This window comes from Chrysochloris asiatica, unplaced genomic scaffold, assembly GCF_000296735.1.
Source record: "Chrysochloris asiatica unplaced genomic scaffold, ChrAsi1.0 scaffold00130, whole genome shotgun sequence".
Lineage (NCBI taxonomy): Eukaryota > Metazoa > Chordata > Mammalia > Afrosoricida > Chrysochloridae > Chrysochloris > Chrysochloris asiatica.
In genome coordinates this window covers 5,582,962-5,599,962 of record NW_006408648.1, presented here as the reverse complement: position 1 = coordinate 5,599,962, position 17,001 = coordinate 5,582,962, and the positions used below count along the sequence as shown (strand labels likewise).

At 41.8% G+C, this 17,001-nt stretch overlaps 1 protein-coding gene across 1 annotated transcript in view; it reads left to right on the top strand.

The window, feature by feature from the left end:
- The first annotated feature begins 1,267 nt into the window (after positions 1-1,267).
- ZNF148 (zinc finger protein 148) overlaps positions 1,268-17,001 on the top strand; it is a 250,394-nt gene continuing 234,660 nt past the window's right edge. The window contains exon 1 of the mRNA XM_006869373.1: positions 1,268-1,325. The gene's annotated coding sequence lies outside the window, so the exon portion shown is untranslated. The remainder of the gene's footprint in view (positions 1,326-17,001) is intronic.

Below are 17,001 nucleotides of genomic sequence, written 5' to 3'. Positions count from 1 at the left end.
AGAGAGGCACTAAATAGAAATTTCAGATTATTATTTAAAAAAGCCTAATGAAGGTGCTTCATACCATTCCCATGGCAAGGTCTTTATGCTACTAATCACTCAAAATTTACTGGGCATCTTCTATGTTATGTGGCTGACCTTGCCCTAGGGAGCGGCCATGGAGATAGCAGTAGGCACAAGCCCCTCAGGGCATCTAATAAATGTTAGTTGAATGAAAGCACCGCTCACTATTAAGGTCTTAAGAACTCTGGTGCAGTGAACCAACAAACAAGTCACTATGCGGGAGAAAGATGAGACAGTGGGCTTCCATAGAGATTACAGGTTAGGAAGCCTTGTGGGGCAGTTCTACTTTGTCCTATAGGGTCGCAGCAAGTCGGACTCACCAACAACGTGTTTGGTTTATTAAGATGACTCCTTAACTAAGGTCACTTAAAAGGTTCCCAAAGGATGTGGCATAAATGTGCAGTGCCAGCTCTCTAATTCTATATAGATCATTACTAAATCTGTGCCATTCAGAACTTGGTTTGGGTCCGAAGTGAGATGAGTGGCAAATAACATGTAACAGAGGGTCCACTTCTCCCAAGGTTCACAACATGAACTTCTATTTGCAGGCATTAATGGGGCGTGCTATTTTCAAGGGCGAAGGGCTGCCGCTTCCGGAAGAGATGACATTTGGGTAGGTAAAGGCTAATGATTGGAGGGGGAGAAGGCTGGGTAAGAAGGAGAAACGAAAAAGCCAAGAATTTCTGGTAAATAACCTTTTCACCTAGGACCCGGTCCCTTCCGTTTTCCTGGGCCGGAAACGCTCTTGACCCTCAAGTCCTCCACTTCTTAGGGCGATAGGTATTTAGGTGGACACCTCAAAAAGATCTCAGTTCCAATCTTTTTAAAATCGTTTTCCTCCAAGGCCCGGCCTGGTGGACCAGCGGCTCGGGGCCAGTTTTCCTGGCCACGCTTGGGAAGTGACACGCAGGCGCGAGAGCCGAAACCAGCCAAATCCCCGAGCTAGGCGAGAGACGGCGCCGCAGAGCGTTTCCCGTGTGCGGGATTTCCCACAATGCCCTGCGCCGGCAGTGGCGGTGGCCGCGGCGGCGCTCTAGCCCTGGCATGTCTGCGTCTCTACTGCTCTGGGAGGAGGAAGAGAAGGAGGAAGAGGAGGAGGAGGGGGAGGAAGAGGAGAAAGGCGCAGGGGTGGGAGCTGTTGCTGAAGCTGCCACCGCAAAGGTTCTTCCCCCTCCCCCCTTCCCCTCCTCTCAAAGCCCCTAGGAAGGTTGGAGCTGTCGCCGCCTGCAGTCGGTGACCGCGCGACTCGGCGCCCGCCCGCGGTAAAGCGCTCGGCCTGGCAGGCCCGGGCCCGGGGGAGGGCGAGGGAGGGGGAGGGGGCGGCGCGCGGGGGGAGCGCGCGGCGTTAACGGCCTGACCCCGGGGGGAGCGAGCCGTGGCGAGGCCGGGGGTAGCTTGGGGACCGGCCGAGGCCGAAAGGAACTCAGGGGCTGACTGTGGGACCGGAGGAAGCAGGGCGCGGATAGTGGGTTGGGGGGTTGAGGAGGGATAATGACTGGGGTGGCGGAGGAGAGAAGGCGGCCTTCGAGGTCTGAGGGAGGTGTCAGAGGTAGGGGAGAGTATAGACTGTTTGCACAGAGAACCTGGAGGGTGCTGGGTGTGTGTGGGAAAAGGCTAGGGAGACACCAGGTCTCTGTCCACCGTGCCTGGTGCAGTGCTTTATGCACCGCAGGCCTCAGTCAGTGGTGCTGCCTGAGTGTGCTCTTTGGAGAAGGGAAAGGCAGGAGTTGAAGAAAAGGGAATTCTTGCAAGAGTGTTAACAGGGAGAGAGGCCAGAGGGAAAGATGCCGGATAGGTGGAGGAATGCAGGGGGTGGAGGAGTCTTGAGGATTCTGGGGGATGTTTATTGTGCAGATACATTAGGTCTTTCGTTATGGAAAGGACTGAAACGTTTCTAAGGAAAGGAAGACGGGATATAAGGAGTTTCCGTGAATAGAAAGGATAGCATTTCAAGCAAAAGGGAGTGTTAAATATTTGAGAAGATGATGAGAAAGCATGATAGACTAGACAGATGTGATATCGTTAATAAACGTTGGCCCAAAGACTAAACAGTTATTCCAGATGGGCCAGAATGGCATAGTTCCGAACCTGTGTGGGCTCTTCTGTAGATGATATCTGGTAAGTGTGGGTCCGGGCTCGGGTCGGAGTCACTGAGAATTAGACTGTAGTTCTTAGTTGGATCTGAGACATTTTAGACGTACACTAGTGCATATGAGAACCTCTGGAATAGACCCTGGAAGGCCTGGTGCTCCAGGGATTCTCTGGGACAAGGAGTTAACACTATCCTGACAGATGCTAGAATGGATACTACTTGGATTGGTGATTTTCTTCACTGCCTAGCTAATCGTGTCCAGGAGAACTGGTATCCTGTTAGTCCGCCTAGGTCTGTGAATGGTGGCCCTTCTTGGAGGCTCTGTTTGTAGCTCAAGTTAGTCTGATTGGACCAGATTGATTCCGTAACTCCAGGGCTGTTGGAAGATCTTTTGTTGCTTCCAGTACCTGATTCACTCTCTCACTGAGGCATGGTGATATTGAAGAGAATGCATCAGCAAGCAAGTGTGGGCCTGCAGAATGGACTAGCTAGAATATCTGTTTTGGTCTAAGGTTGCAAGGAGGTCAGGACTAACTTTGGTCTTCAGGTTTAGGAGAACCTGAAGAGACTGGATGATTCTAGAGCCAGTTTGAAGGAAGGATTAGCATCTCCACATCAGGACATGAGCCAAGCTCTATTGGATTTCCTGAGGCTCATACTGAATCAGACTTCCAAGGGAGAACTCAGAACTAAAGCAATTATTCTTAAATTATGTAAAAATTATTCACCTATTAAGAAAGACTGTATACACACTACATTGTAGTGTCTCTTCAACTGAGAAGAGTAATGAGCATGTGGAGTATAAAAAATCTTTTTATGAAAGTAGAGGGCAGAGAGATTAATGGGAAAGATGGAAAGAGATTTGGGAAAGGCAAAACTCAGTTATTCATGTATTTAGCAACTATTAGTAAATATCTAGAGGAGGGTAATACTTTAAAAATAGAGTGAAGAAGGGCCTTTTAAATTAAAAGATTCTTATAGAAATAATACAGGGTTGTTATCAGATACTTGGAAAGCTTTCTGAATCACTACATTTATATCTATTCATATTTTTCAAGGACTTTATTATATTACAGAGTATGATGTGCCTGTTTTTAGTGTCATCCTCATATGAGAAGGCCTATTTTCCCCCCTTCCTCTCACTAGCACTTTATATTATCATTCCTTTTAATTTTGTAAGTTTAGTGGGCTTAAAAATAGTATGCTAGTATTGTTTTTTCCTCCTTTTAAGTTATGAAAGAATGCATGTATGTAGATAAATAAAATTGTCCTATGGGGGCTTATAATGAATCGTACCATTCCTTGACCTACCTGTTCACTACAGCCCCACTTTCCAGAGGTTACTACTTCTCAGCATTGATTTTTGTATGTCTTATGTTCTAGGTCTTCAAGTAATAAAGCACGTACTGTTATTCTGTGAGTTATCGAAATGACCTCTGTTGACTCCTTACTATGAATAAAAAGGATTTAAGGCACTGGCATTCTCCCCTTTTCCTTTCCATTCTTTGATAGTTATTATTTCAGTACTTGTATTGGATATCTTTATTTCTTCAAATATAATGCTTCTGCCTTGTTCAGAGTCCAGAAACCTTAGGCGGTATCACTTGACTTTTTACCACTATATTTGATGACTTAGAACAGGAACAGCTTTCCTGAAGTTGAGAGAGCATTTAGTGGTTAGATGAGAAGGGACGTTTGTTGGACGGACCTGTAAGAGTGATCATGCTGTAGAGAACAATGTCTTTCTAGCATATGAGGGTTGCGGGTTAAAGATGAAGGGGAATTGCTTGAAAATGACACAGGTTGACTGCAATCCTCTTTGACAGTCTTAGGGAGAGTTTTAGTGGGAAATTTGGGAGTTGGTTACAGTGATGAATGTTGTTTTCAGGCCCATTGACAGTTTGGGCTTTCAGGAAGGAATAGATTGGTGTGGGCATGAGTATAATTCTTTTTTTTTTTAGGAGGAATGGGTAAATCTTTTAAGAGGGGCAGGAAGATAAGGGACAGGGAATGGTGAAGGTGGTGGTAATTTTGTGGCAGGCTGGAGAAATGGTAAATTCTGAGGGCATTTGGATATAGTTGATGTAAATAAGATTTGATTACAGCAATAAGGAAGGTTTGTGGCAGGAAATATGTAAGGAAATTAGCACATTTTAAAATCACTAATATGTTGGGGATATGAAGGTTTGTGGCAGGAAATATGTAAGGAAATTAGCACATTTTAAAATCACTAATATGTTGGGGATATGATGGAAAAAATGTGTCGCTCATATTTTACTATAAACTAAAGTAAGAACCCAAACTCAAGCCACTGCCATTGAGTCGATTCTGACTCATGGCAACCCATGGGATTTCTGAGGCTGTAGATGTTTATGGGAGCAGGCAGCGTCCTCTTTGTGGAATGGCTGGTGGGGTTGAACTACCGACCTTGAGGTTAGCAGCCCAGTGACTAACTCACAGTACCATGATTTGTTGTTGTTAAGTACTATAGACTATTCCGACCCATAGCAACCCTGTATAGGGTTTCTGAGGAATAGCTGGTGAGCTTGAACCACTGACCTTGCAGTTCAAACAGATTTGCAGTCTGGTGCATTAGCCCACAGTGCCACACCAGGACTCTCAGTACCATGATAAGAGTCATAAAATATTGGTGTTTTGAAATTTGTAGATGAGGTGCTGCATCAAGCAAGTGACTGATACGAGACTAGAAAGACCTTGCTTCAGTCTTTTTTAGAACCCTTACCTGTGTAAACTTGCTTCTTGAGATCTTGTTCACTTTGAATAAGGACAGCATTCACATGTAGAGTCTGTATTGCTAATTCTTCTATTTGTGCTTGTGAGTTTTTCTCTTACTGTTTTGCCAACGGTTACCAGATTGTAACCTTCTCTAGTGCTGAGACTGTTTAATCTCTAGAGAGACACACAGCAGCTTGACTCTTAAGTGCTTAATAAAATACCTGTTGAGTTACTGCTAAAGAGTCGTAAGTACTGTTAGTAATAATAGTGAGAATGTATGAAAGTACTGAGTACTATGTGGTTATTATAGACAGATGTGTGTGTGTGTCTAAGAGAATGAAGGGACAAGAGATACATCTACCTTGAGAGGATCTTTAGTTTATGGATTAGAATGGAATACTAACAATCCTGCATATCCATGGAAAGGTGTATACCTGCCCAAAAGTTTTAATCTAAAGCTTATTGAATCTGGGAGCCCTGGTGTGGCAATGTAGGATAAACACTGGACTGTTAACCACAAGGTCAGCAGTTCGAATCCACCAGCCATTCATGGAAAGTCTGTGCAGGGTTGCTATGAGTCGGAACTGATGTAACAGCACACAGTAACAGTTTAATCTAGAGTAAACCTGGTCTGGAGCAGTTTTGGATTTTCTAACTCCAGGAATAAATGACTCAGAAATTTTTAGCTGTTTTAAGAATCTGTCTGATTTAATTCATTTGTGTTGTTGTTGTTAAGTTCCATCAAGTCATTGTTGATTCATAAGGATACAAAACAGTTTAGATAAAGTTTCTACCCACAAGGAATTTATACTATTAACATTCTTTTTATGGAGAAGGAAAATTGTGAACGAATTCAGTAACAATGTAAGATTGTAGGAAAATTGGCTTTTTATAAACATAACTATACATCTAGATGAGAATTAAAAAATATATAAATTTGGTAGTTATTTTTAGTATCTGTATAAGTATTTCATTAATTCTGTTAGTGTTCAAAATATTTTTGGAATGCCTTTTCTGAATTACCTTCTAAACCTCTTATGTAGCACATTTTTTGCGGTTTACCTACTTATTCACAGTCCTGGTGTGGCACCATAGATTAAGCACTTGACCTCAAAGTTGATTTGAACTGCAATATGGGCAGTTCAAACTCTACAGCTGCTCCTGGGAAATCCTATGCAGGGTCACTGTGAGTCAGAACTGACTTGACAGCCCTTAACAACAACAACCTATTTATTCAGTACCTAGTGTGTGCTGTTGGGATGTTGTTGTTGTTAAGTGCTGTCAAGTCTGTTTTGACCCATTGTGACCCTGTATAGGGCTTCCAAGGAGTGGCTGGTGGATGTGAACTGCCCATCTTCAGTGCAGACTGACCTTGTGGTCCAGTGATAGTATCCTGCAATGCCACACCTGGACTAAAACATTCCTCTGTAAGAGTTCGGAGTCCTCCTTGATTGCAAATTTGAAAATAATAAAGGCATTCTGTTATTCTGAATAGTCTTACCTACTGGTGACAGATCTTTATCCTTGAAACTATTTCGTTTTTAGAAATTCTGAAAATCAGTCAAAATTGAGTTCTAAAGTGAATAGCTGTGACTAAAGTATAGTGTGCATTTACATTAGGTAGTCTCAAGAGTGATAATGATTTTCTTGGTTGATTTATTAGGTGCCTCTGGTAGTGTTGTTGTTGTTTAGCGCCGTCTAGTCGGTTCCGACCCATAGTGACCCTGAACAGGGTTTCCGAGGCTGCAAATCTTTACAGGAGTAGAAAGCCTCATCTTTCTCCCATGAAACAGCTGGTAGTTTCGAACTGCCAACTTTGAGATTAGCAGCCCGATTCATAACCACTATGCTACCAGAGCTCCTTAGTAGTGGTTGCAAGTTTGTCTGCAATCTGGAGAAAGATAAGGTTTCTGCTCCCGTAAAGATTGCAACCTCAGAAACCCTCTGTAGGGCTGCTGTGAGTCATAACCAACTCCACTGCACATAACCATCACTACCAGGGTCTTCACATGTGGTAGGTACTAGGTATATGTCGGTTGAGTGCATTATATGGTTAGATAGCCATTTTGAAGAGGACCACATTGATTTGAATATGTAAATAGATTCTGAATATCTTTAATAAAACAGTGTTATTCCTTTGAATAAGGAGTTCTGGTAGCATAGTGGTTACGAATCAGGCTGCAAACCTCAAGGTCAATAGTTCGAAACTACCAGCTGTTCCGCGGGAGACAGATGAGACTTTCTGCTCCTGTAAAGATTTACAGCCTTGGAAACACTGTACAGGTTCGCTATAAGTCGGAACCGACTCCACGGCATATAACAACAACAATTCCTTTGAACAAGATTGTTTATGATTAAGTTCCCAAATGAGTTTTATGGGCAGTAAGCACTGTGGGAGTTAAGGCAATGGAGCAGTGAATATTGACTAAAATTTGGGGAAAGAATTTAAGTACCATCCTTGAGCTAGATATCTTAAAAGATTCTTGAGGAGAGGAACTAAATGGCTCCACATTTTTTTGCAGCCCTTGAATGAACCTAGAGTCTAGATCTATTTTTGTCTGAATGATTTCTGCCTATTTCATTTTAGCTACTCCTACTGGTTTATTCTGTTTTAAATTCACATTTGCTGGGTAGGTTTTAAGTTGGACAACTGTGGGGTCTATTTCCACTTATGTCTAGTGGAACTTTTAGTTTGTCCTTTTCTGAGCCTGTACCCCACAAATTGCTCAGACTCTGTGAGTGAATAGCATGAGTCAACTTGGCTCCTCTATTACTCCGACATTTTCTTGCATGCTTTTCTCAAGGCTGTTTTCTGAATTACAGAATAGAATAGACAGAATTGAGGGCATGTGTCCAGAAGACACATGCTTCGTAAGTAAGTGAATACATTAGAAATTATACAGGATAATATAGGGAATCTGAATTGTATGTATATTTTCTGTTTATTATTTATTCACAACTGCCTTGTTCTACAAAGGACTTAAGGGGACTAACTAAAATATGTCAACTCTACATTAATTTATATAACTGAGGAAATATAAAAAATTGTTGGAAGAAAGAAAAATCTGTTTAAAAGACAATAAGATCCATCATTGTAGATCGCAGAGAATTAGGAATAAAGTGGATGACAGGTATATAGAGAAGAAAGATGATTATCTGATAGGATGATTCTGAAGGAAGGAAAAGCTTAGAGGAAAGCAAGAAAAGATTGTAGGTAAAGAGGATTATTTGTGAGGTCTGTTTTGGAAAGGAGTATGTTGAGACTATCTGATGGGTAAGATGGGATTTTGGAATGTAAAATGGCTTAATGATACTAACTTATAACTATTTCAGAAATAATGGGATGAGTTTTCTTTATTCAACAGATGTTGTACATTTATCATATTCAAAAAAACTGTTAGATGTAGTCAGGAATATATGAAGTTGTGTATCATCCTTTGGGAGTTGTACTCAAATAGGGGAGCTGGACATGTGCACAAATAATATACGATGATCACAAATGTTTCTTAAAATACCAAATCTTAATGAAATTAAAAGGTATAAAAATATATTTGACTAGGAGAAAACCTGGGACTGCTTTAGGGAAGTGGCATTTTAGCTACTCTGAAGGGATGGGTAGGATTCTGATTTGCAGAGACTACTAGGAAGAGTCTTGGTGTGGTGCTGTGGGTTAATGCACCAGATTGCAAAGCCGTTTGAACTGCAGGGTTGGCAGTTCAAGCTCCCCAGCTGCTCCTCGGAAACCGTATACAGGGTCGCTATGGGTCAGAACTGACTCGATGGCACTTAACAACTACAACTAGAAAGAGCATTCCATTTTAAGGGACTAGCACAAGCAAAGACTTGGAGATGAGAGCCAAGGATATGTTGGGAATGGTGAGTTATATGAATTTTTTTTAAAAAACTATGATTCATAGTAAGAAAGGAGCAGTAAGAAAGGAGCCCTGGTGTGGCTCTGTAGCACTGCAAGGTCATTTGAACCACAAGGTTGTGGTTCAAACTCACCAGCCTCTCCTTGGAAACCCTATATACAGGGTCACTGTGAGTTAGAGCTAACTCGACAGCACTTAACATCAACAACATAGTAAGAAAGGAGTCCTGGTGGTGTATTGGTTTACGAACTGGGTTGCTAATCACAAGGTCAGCAGTTCAAGTATGCCATTCGCTCCACAGAAGAAAGATGAGACTTTGTGCTCCCATAAACATTTACAGCCTGGGAAACTCTCTACAAGGTTATTCTAAGTTGGAATTGACTTGCCGGTACACAACCACCATCACCATAGTAAAAAACGAGGGCCTTCAAAAATTCGTTGAAAAATGGATTGAAATGATATTGGAATTGTTCCATAAACTTTTTGAAGTCATGTCATATCTTAGCCTAATAAAATCTGTTTCCATTGAGTCGATTCTAACTCAGAACAACCGTCTGGGACAGATAGAAGTGCCCCATAGGGTTTCCATGGCTAAGTCACATCTTTATTCCTTGGAGAACCACTCATGTTTTAGTTAGCACTGTGCCACCAAGTCCCCTTCACCTAATACCTCTGTTGTCACTAAGTGCTTTCAGTCGGTTACAACTCATAACAACCCTGTATGGGATTTCTGAGGAACAGCTGTTGGTTGTGAACCACTGCTTATTCTACAGTACCACACCAGGACTCCTCACAGAATACACACAGGTGTAAGTGTTTGTATGTATAAAATGAAGTTTCACAAAACAGGTCATCTGTCATGGATTAAATTACATACCCCCAAATGTGATTCAGCTTGCTTGGGCCATGATTCTCAGTGGTTTGGCAGTTACGTAATGATAAAAATCATCTCTCATGGTGTGATCTGGTGTGATCAACCAGTCAGTTGTAAGAGGAACTGGGTGAGCTGCAACACCCTTACTCAGGTCACAGCCTTCACTTTCCCTGGGTGTGGCCTGTGTCACCTTTTTTCTTGCTGTTGTTAAAAGTGCTATGGAATCCCTTCTAACTCATAGTGACTCTCTCAAGGGTTTCCAAGGAACGGCTGGTGGGTTTGAACTGTTCTTATCCTACTGTGCCACACCAGGACCTTTATCTTATTACTAGGTGCCATCGAATTCGTTCCAACTCATAGCAACTCTGTGCACAAAAGGATGAAATACTGCCCATTCCCGCACCAGCCTTTAATTTTTATGCATGAACCCATTGCTGCTGCCACTGTGCCAGCCCATGTCATTGGGGCCGGGGTGTCTTCCTCTTTTTTTTGCTGGCCTTCCACTTTCCCAAGCATGATGTCCTTTTCCAGGGATTGATCCCTCCTGGTAAAATGTCTGAAGTATGATAGATGAAGTCTCTCTGTCCTGGCTTCTAAGGAGTATTCTGGCTATACTTGTTCCAGCACAGAGTTGTTTGTTCTGGTAGTCTATGGTACTTTCAATTTTCTTCTCCAACACCATTAACTCAAATGCATCAGTTCTTCTATGATCTTCCTTATTTACTGTCCAACTTTCACATGCATATGAAGCTGTTGAAAATATCATGGCTTAGGTAAAGGTTACTTTAGTCTTCAAACTGGTATCTTTGCTTCTGAACCCATTAAAGAAGTCTTGTGTAGTAGATTTGCTTAATGAAAGATGTCATTTAATTTCTTAACTGCTGCTTCCATGAGTGTTGATTATGGAACCAAGCAAAATGAAGTCTCTGACAACTTCAATCTGTTCTCCATTTATCATGATACTATTTATTGCTCCAGTGGTGAGGACTTTTGTTTTCTTTACATTGAGGTACAAGCCATACTGAAAGCTATAGTTTTTGCTCTTCATCAATAATATTTTAAGCCCTCTTTGCTTTCAGCAAGCAAGGTTATATCATCTGTATATTGCAGGTTGTTAATCAGTCTTACTCCAATCCAGATGTCATGCTCTTCATAAAATCCAGCTCAGACTATTTGTTCATCATACAGTTGAATAAGTGTGGTGAAAGAATGCAACACCATTCCTAATTTAAAACCATCCAGTATTCCCTAGTTCTGTTAGAATTGCTGCCTCTTGGTCTGTGTACAGGTTCCACATGAGCACAACCAATTGTTCCGGAATACTTTCTTAGCAGTGTTACCCATAACATCATACAAGAGAGAAAAGGAAAGAATGGTGAGCAGAGTGGGAGGGACCTTATTAGCACTAAGAAAAAGATGGCAGCACAGTGCTGGCTTTTGGATCTGGGATCCCTGGGCTGAGAATCTCATAGGTCCAGGGAAAGATGGACGCCAAGATACATGAGGATCTCCCAAGAAATGCCAATCCCAAAGATTTTGAAATGGGAAAAGGACCTTCCCCGAAGATTGACAGAGAAAACCTTCCCCTATTAGCTGGCACCCTAAAATAGGACTTCTAGCCTAAACTGTGTGAGAATATGTTTCTGTTTGTTAAAATGGTCCACTGTTATAGTAGTGTTAGGTAACCAGACATTATCCTTACCTTAAGGAGTCCTGGTACCGTAATGGGTTGGTTGTTTGTTGGGCTGCTAGCTGCGATGTCAGCAGTTCGAATCCACCAGTTTCTCTATGGGGGAAAGATGAGACTTTCTGTCATCTTAAAGATTTACAGCCTCAGAAACCCTATACAGGGTCACTATGAGTTGGTACTGACTAGATGCACACGACCATCACCACCCTAACCATATTGAGGTCACTTGGATGTTTTCCATTCTATTTTGTTTGACTAAAAAGCAAAATACAAACAAATGAAAAAATGCTGGATGAGATAAAAAAGAATGGGTTGTCACCCATTAAACTAATTTCATGACCAATTAAGTAATGGACCATAACCTATAATTTAGAGTACAGAGTGTGTTCATGAATAGAACAAAATGTTATAGATGGATTGGGTAGAAAAAGGATGCCCTTGAAAGCTAAGCTAAATTGTTTGTACTTGATATTACATAGTATTGTACATAGGAAGCAATCAGCTGGATTTTACTCGTAACTGTTCTGTTTACCCAGGAGTTTTGGTGTGGCGTTGCAGATTAATGTGCTGGATTGCAAGGCTGGTTTGAACCACAAGGTCGGCACATCAAGATCACCAGCCACTCCTTGGAAACCCCATACAGAGTTGTTATGAGTCAGAATCGATTCCACGGCACTTAACAACAGCATTCTGTTTACCCAACTTTGGTGGCATTATGGATTAGATATTGGGCTTTGAAGCATAAGGTTGGCAATTCAAACCCACCAACTTCTACAAAGGAGAAAGGTGAGGCTTTTCTTCCTGCAAAGGTGTGTACAGCCTTGGGAACCCTATACAGGATCACTACGACTTAGAAGTGATTCAAGGGCACTTAGCAACAACATATAGGGTCAGTATGAATTGGAATTGACTCAGTGGCAGTGGGTTTGATTTTGGTGTGGCACTGTGGGTTAATGCGCCAGACTGCAAAGCCCTTTGAACTATAAGGTCCGCGATTCAAGCTCACCAGCTGCCCCTTGGAAACCCTATACAGGGTCGCTATGGGTCGGAATTGACTTGACAGCACTTAACAACAATGGCTATGAGGAGAATTACATTGTTTCTGATTCTCAGTTTTCTCACCAGGAAATTGATAGTCATTCTCTTTTCTTTGCAAGGGTTACTGTGAGGATTTGAGAATTAGAGTATGTTGACATATGCGTGGTTTTTGCATTTTTTTAAATAGAGAAGTGAGCCAAGGGCTGTCTGTTAGATAGCTTAATCTGGCAATAGATTGAGGCCAGGTAGAATGAGACTGTAGGAGAGAAGACCAGTTAGAAGTTAAGAAGGGTTTGAATTAGTTTGATAGCTGTAGGTTTAGAAATAAAGGAGCTCTGGTAACGTAGTGGTTACGAATCGGGCTATGAACTGCAAGGTCAGCAGTTCGAAACTACCAGCTCTTTCGCGTGAGAAAGATGAGGCTTTCTGCTCCAGTAAAGATTTACAGCCTCGGAAACCCTGTACAAGGGTCGCTATGAGTCAGAACTGACTCCACGGCACAGAACAACAACAACAAGGGTTAGAAATAAGAGAGTGGGATGGTATTGGACATAGAAAGGAAGTAAAGACATCTGGAAATTTAGAGTTGCGAAAAGATTCAAATGCCAACTGCTGAAATAATGCAATTTTAGGGTAGTGTAGGGACACAAAGTAGGTAATTTATGGTTTCTTATATGGAGTTGACTCTATGGCACTTAACAATAAATATTTGTTCAATGATTAGATATGTAAAATCATAGAATGAATTGAGAATGGAGACAGTGATGGATGAATATAAAGAAGAAGGGTTAGATTGAAGGTGCTTTTGATACAGTACTAGAATTTATTGATTTAGAAGTTTTGTATATAATAGTCCTGGTAATTTAGACATCTGATTTAACTCATTTTTAACTTGCCCTTTGGTGTTATGTAAATTTGACCTCACTTTGAAATGTTGAATCAACCCTTACAACAAATTCTTCATCACACACACCTTCACTTGCTGTATATGCAGCTTTTAAATTATTGAAGCTACTCTGAGCCATTTCTTGCACTAAATCCAAAACCAAACCAAACCCACCACTATCAGGTCGATTCCGACTCATGAATAGAACTGCTCCCTAGAGTTTCTGAGGCATAAATCTTTATAGGAGTAGAGAGCCTCACCTTTCTTCCATAGAATGGCTGATGAGTTTGAATCTCCGACCATAGCAGTCCAGTACTTAACATACTGCACCACCAGGGATCCTTATCTTTCACTAAAGAAAGGCGAAAGAAGAATCATGTTCATCTATTTTGCCCTCTGGTAGCGTAGTGGTTACGAATCGGGCTGCGAACCTTAAGGTCAGCGGTTCGAAACTACCAGCTGCTCCGCGGGAGAAAGATGAGGCTTTCTACTCCCGTAAAGATTTACACCCTCGGAAACCCTGTACAGGGTCGCTATGGGTCGGAACCGACTCGACGGCACTTAACAACAACAACAACAACAAAATTTTGATATCAGACATTTTGTAACGGATCTCATTTGTAACCTGTGGATTACCTGTATTTATTATGTGCATATCAGTTTCAGAAGGAAGTACAGCTGGAATGGTCTTTAAAAACAAGGATGCTGAGACTTTGGCCAGGTCATCAGGAAGGACCAGTTGTTAGAAAAAGAACATCAGATTTGGTAATGAAGAACGTCAGCAAACAGAGGGCTACCATCAAAGAGATGGATTGACACAGTAGCTGCAATAGTGTGCTTAAACATTAAAGATTGTGAGCCTAGTGCAGGACTAGGCATTTGTTTCCTTCTGTTATATATAGGGTTGCTGTGAGAGGGAGCCAACTCAACAACAAACACCTTTGCTGTGTGCAAAGTTTCATGATAGGCAGTGTCAAGAATACATGTTTGTTTGTTTAATAATACTGAGCTTTTTTGTGAGGGCTTACACACAAGCTAGGTTCTCCTGGTAACTTCCACACAAAATGATTAATGACGTTAGTTGCATTTATCACAATGTATCAATATTCTCTCTGTGTTCTGTTTGTTCTCTTTCCAGTACTCTTGTTTCCCTGCCCCCTGTATCTTCTCATCTTTGCTTCAGAGAAATTGATGATCTTTTGGTCTCATACAGATGGTTTTTAAGTAGAGCACCCATCTTACAGGTAATATCATTTGTTTTGTGTGCCACTCTGTTATTTTGTGAAGGTGATCTCAGGGGATAGGCTCATTTCTAGGTTTAAAGAGTGTCTCGAGGTGATAGTCTCAGGGGGTCTTCTGTTCTCTACTGTTCCAGTTTATCTGACTCTTTTTAAAAATAAGAATTTGAGTTCTGCCTCATATTTCTCTTCCATTCTATCTGGAACCAACTATGTGGCCCCTATTAGTATAATCAGTAGTGGTAACTTTGTATCATCTAGTTCTGGCCTCAGGGTAGATGGGATTGTGGGTTGTCTAGATTTGTTTCGTCTCTGCACTTGTTATTGTTGTTGTTATGTGTCGTGGAGTCGGTTCCGACTCAGAGCGACCCTGTACAGGGTTTCTGAGGTTGTAAGTCTTTATGGGAGCAGAAACCCTCATCTTTCTCCCGCAGAACAGCTGGTAGTTTCAAACTGCTGACCTTGTGGTTCGCAGCCTGATTTGTAACCACTATGTTACCAGAGCTCTTTGGGTTTCCTTTTTTGTTCATGGTGAGTTGTGACCCCGAGTTGTGTCCTGAGTGGCGTCTCACAAGCTTTTAAGACCTCAGATGCTAGCTCACTCCACTAGGATACACATCATGATTTTTGTGAACGATATTTTGGCAGTTGTCTAAGCTGTCCCATGAGTTGTTGTGTTGTTGTGAAGTACCGTCGAGTCGGTTCCATGTAGGGTGTACAAGGAGCAGCTAGTGAGCTAGAACTGCCGACCTTGCAGTTCAAACGGCTTTGCAGTCTGGCGCATTAACCCACAGTGTCTCACCAGGACTCCTGTCCTGTTAGACTATGGCCTTAATCCTACAAACACAGAAAACCAATATTGGAAGGTATTTGATTATGCCTGAGGAATATCTGTATTTGTATCTTCACTGAATATATGAAGGTAAGTCAGAAAGTATCGTTAAAAAATCATTGCTTTCATTGTTAAGTGCTTTCCAGTCTGTTCAGGCTCACAGCGACCCTGCATAGGGTTTCCGAGGAACAGCTGGTGGGTTTGAACTGCTGGCTTTGATGTTAGCAGTCCAGTGTTTATCCTATAATGCCACACCAGGACTCCTTGTTCGGAATTGCTGCTGCTGTTAAATGCTGTTGAGTAGGTTCTGACTCATAGCTAGCAATCCTCTATACAGTTTCCAAGGAGTGGTGTTCTTGAATCGCTGACCTTGAGTTTCAAATTGACCTTGCGGTCTAATGCATTAACCTACAGTGAAGTGCCACACCAGGATCTATGCATATACAAACTAGAACGCTAGTAGCAATACCTTTTTTTTTTTTTTAGAATTTCGCAAAACCAATGATTTACTGATTGGAAATATCTTTTTCAATATAAATGGTGACTGTCCACATTGACCACGCCATATATATTAAATACACAGGAATCAAATCAACTGCATCTGTGGAAAGAGACTATAGAGTTCAGTGTTGGTGTTAAGTGCCATCGAGTTGGTTTTGACTTGTAGTGACCCTGTATAGGGGTTCTGAGGAGCGGCTGCCAAAACAAGGTCAGTGGCTGAATGTTGAAACAGTCCACTAATTGCTCAAATGCAAGTTCAAGTTGAACACAAAAATAAAGCCTTCACCAACTTCAGTCTTTTCTCTTTTTGTCATGATGTTATTTGTCCACTTGTGAGGATTTTAATTTACTTTACATTGAATCATAATTCATACTGCTCTTCATCCCTAAGTGCTTGAAGTCCTCTTCCAGGAAGCAAAGTTGTGTCATTTGTATTCACAGGTTAATGAGCCATCCTGCAATCCTGATGCCACTTTCTTCATCATATAATATAGTTTCTCAGATTATTTGCTCATCATACAGATGGAATAAATATTTTCCTAATTTTAAACCGTTCAGTATCCTTATCTTATTCAGACGACAGGCTCCTCATGGAACTCAGTGTTGGTTTCTGCTGCTGGCAGATTGGGTACTCAGCAGTGGCTATAGCCAAGTCAGCCTTGATGAGTGGAAGTCCATGCTGCTTGCTGATCCCATGCATAACTTCCATCTCTACTATCATGGCCACTATGTTCATGAGCCCATTGGGCAGTGACAGGTGTGGCTGGAGAAAGAGCATGATTAGTTTCCACAGAACATGTCATCCTGTCCATTTGGATGTTAAAATCCTCCTCTGCTGAGGTAACTCTTTGATACACATTCACATGAGACACAAATACTTTCACATTTATGGTCCATTAAGAGAGGTCTATCCACATACTTCTTCCTCAACCTCCTTGTCACCAGTTTTCCAATTAAGTTCCTTCCAAGTCCGTGACCAGCCAGCCAAACCATTGGCAACAGCCCACGAATCAGTATACAGTCGCACTTCTGGCCATTTCTCTTTCTAAGCAAAACAAGCAACCAGAGCTCAGCGTTCTGCCCATTGGGAGGATTTCCCTTCACCAGTGTCCTTTAGGGTAGTACAGAAAGGGTCTGTAGTGCTGCTGCTGTCCACTTCCAGGAACCATCTGTAAAGCA